The 3,303-nt window shown below is 35.3% G+C and overlaps 1 protein-coding gene across 1 annotated transcript in view; it reads left to right on the top strand.

Moving 5' to 3' along the window:
* LOC104915099 (FERM domain-containing protein 3) overlaps positions 1-3,303 on the top strand; it is a 106,656-nt gene that overhangs the window by 15,434 nt on the left and 87,919 nt on the right. The gene's annotated exons all lie outside the window — the stretch shown is intronic.

Raw genomic sequence — 3,303 nt, 5'->3', positions numbered from 1 at the left:
AAAAAAAAGAGTTTAACTAAATATGAGGTTTGTAAATACATGTACATTGAAAGAAGAAAATTTCAAGTGAGTCTTTGGGCACAAGCCTGAGTGTCCTATGTTCTTTATCATTGGCTCTATGAGGAATTAATAACAGAATTTGAAGAATTATCATAATTAGCTGATGAAAATCCCTCTTGCCTGGTGTTATACTACAACTAATTAAATGTGATGGGGAAGACTCACAGTTGGAGGTCTATGACAGATTAGCAATCTCTTATACATAAAATAAAACCACAGAGTAGTGGTCTGCCTTAAACATGCTCAGGCAGTTATGTGGATGAATATCTGATTTACTTAGTAAGGAAAGAGATATATGAAATCAGCAGCATATGTAGCATATGTCCTCCAGAGGTCCTTTTTTAGTGGTAGTTAAATGAAGGTAGCTGGAGTATAATATATAAATATATATTTTAAAATGAATTCTAAATGTTGGTGAGATAATGTAGTTCAGAGAATCTACAACATCAAAGGGAGAGAGAGGAAGTTTTCTGCCATATTGTATCCTCAAGGTTATGAAGGTAACTTAAGCATGTGTTTTTGGTACCTGTCTAAACTCCATGTTTAATAGAAAAACAAAACAAAACAAAAAACCTGCCAATACAGGTCTCTGCAGAAGTTAGTATTTATGCTGATTGAAAAGCAGGTTGTTAAAAAAGAAGAGGAATCAAACACTTCTAGAACTTATATCAAAGTTTTCACTGTATTTTTAAAAATATTTTTTCTCTGTTATTTCAGATTTTCTGCCAATGAAGGAAATGATAATATAAATGTGTAATTTTTCTTAGGCTTATCATTCCTGTAAGCTTTTTGTATATAAAGCCAAATTAAGTGATATAGAAGGCCTTGCTTAAAAATAGATGCACTGAGTTCCATGTCCCACCTCCCTCTTTGATTCGGACAGGCTGTGGGAGGTTTGGTTTTCAACTAAGAGCTCCTTACTGTTTAATGCACATTTGATAGTTTCTCTTAGTTAAAGGCAACCAAAATCTTGAAAACATAAAACCTGTTACCACAAAAAACCTTGCACGCTGTGTGTGGAAGTTCTTTCATGGGGATCTAGGTCAAGCAGTGGAAGGTTTCAGCATTTGACATAATTAAAGTAAGTTTTATTCTTTCTTTGCCATCATCTTTTATGTACTGTTAACATGTAATCAGCCAAATTAATAGCTCTATTGCAATGGATTTTACAGTCAGTACTATTCCAAGTGATAAAATCCTTCAAAATGATTTTAACTGTGAATCTTTTTTTAGTAAGAAAGGAAAGTTTGCAATGGTACGATGTTCTGACAATCCCTTGGGCATTTCCCTACACTAGCTGCTCCTTATCTGATAAAGGACCAATTGCAGAGAAAAGGCTTAGAGCTATTATAATCCTGATTTTATTCAGACTAGTTCAGCGTTGAAGAGAAGTTCTGAAAATTGATTTCTGTTCTGGGAAGATATGTTGTTACTGTATCCACTTGAGTAAGAGTTAGAAAGTAATTTTAATTTCAAGGAACTGAGGAATTGTTGGGCTTGACAATCTCATTTTCTAAGCTGATACAATCCACTGACTGTCTTGTTTTTCAGGATGAGAATTTACAGAATGAAGGAATCTGTGGTTCTCTTTTGTGTTTCTCCACTGCCGTAAAATCTATAAGACAAAGGCCTTTCTAAATGTTTGCATATCTCTGTATTGGTTTTTGTAGGAACATTATGATTATGGTATATTTTAAACTTAAATTGGAGAAGAAAGCGTTGTGCATGTTTTCTCCATCCCTCTTGCCTCAAATGTTTGTTGTGGCTTATTTTCTAATTGAGAAACGGGGCCTGGAAAAGAAAATCCTTTTTCCTTCTGTAGGTGAAGGTGCCCTGTAACACTTCTAGAGATTAATGGAATGCATGGTATATTCTTTCTAGTATTTCAAACTGCAATGTGGGATTGTGTTGCAGAAAAAGTACATCTATTTAGCAGGCAGCAGGAGACTTGTTTTATATTATTTGCTGCTCTCTGGAGGAGGAGTCTAGGAAGAGGCTTCAAGTTGGCTTCAAACTACCTTGCCCAGTCTCCTGTGCATTCTGAGTGTTTAAATATACTTCTGTTGAATGCTGCCGTGCTACAAGGACAACATTTCTGTTATAAACTTAGCTGTTGACTAGTTGTGAGCTTTCTTTGCTCTGATACTCTTTGCACAGGGGAGAGTTCATTACTGCTTTTCTGCAGCTGCCACAAATTACCAGAGTTTGGCTCTTCTGCCATTAACTTTCTTTTTCACAGGCAAAGTTTCATGTCACTTCACTGACATAAAAATTTTGCTCAAAGTTTTAGGGTCTTCTGTAGGCTTTTACTAACTAGGTTCTTTCTGCATCCCCATTTCAAGCAGAAACAAATTCTGCGTCTGTCAGGACATTTGAGTATTTTTCTTACTGAGGAGTTTTTCTTAACCATTTAATACAAGCTATCTCTTCTGTCAAGTTTTCTAAGTGGAAGCATATTCTGAAAGTGCAAAACGTTATCCCCTGCTTAGTTGTAAGAATACTATTAAGAAGAGAAAGACCATTTAAAATGACAAACATTATATTTCACTTTGTCCAGGTAATGTAACTCCTTCATTTTCCTTCATGGGACATTGAGTTTAGTTTGAGTTTAGTTGTCCTTCCTACAAGGCAGGAAGGACATAGCAATGTTGGATGTTTTACAGAAAATTTTCAATCTCTTTAAGACAATAATGCCATCAGACATAAGAAGAAAAAGCCCACAGAAGCTTTCATCCCTATGATCTCTCATGAGGTTACCTGCAGATTTGCCAGTTACCGTGGCTTGTGTGATAGTGCAGTAGTTTTTTCTCCATACCATTTACTTTTTGAATTTGCAGGATTTTCCTTCTTATTTCAACAGTAATCTAAAAAAAACCATGAATGTTTTCAAGCTACAGATAGTTCTGAGGGCTTTCCCTACCATGCCTAATTCATTTTTAAGCCCTCAATATGGTTTTCACACTTATTTTCTCCTAACATGATATTTGAAAGATGTCTCTTTATTAGAATAATGGTGTTTTATTTGCTTTCAGCCCCTTCTGTAATCACCAAATGATCACTAGCTTTGGGTTAGATAACATCTTGAATGCTATCAAAGATACAGTAGTAGGATATAAAGCTCTGTTCGTTAATGTAGAGCTGAGAGACACAGATTGCTTACATTAAATCTTTTCTGTAACTGTAATTTTCTTCCTTTCTCTTTCCCTCTTTCCCTCTTTCCCTCTTTCCCTCTTTCCCTCTTTC

This window comes from Meleagris gallopavo, chromosome Z, assembly GCF_000146605.3.
Source record: "Meleagris gallopavo isolate NT-WF06-2002-E0010 breed Aviagen turkey brand Nicholas breeding stock chromosome Z, Turkey_5.1, whole genome shotgun sequence".
Classification (NCBI taxonomy): domain Eukaryota; kingdom Metazoa; phylum Chordata; class Aves; order Galliformes; family Phasianidae; genus Meleagris; species Meleagris gallopavo.
Note: the sequence above shows the minus strand (reverse complement) of the source record. Positions and strands in the feature narration are given on the sequence as shown.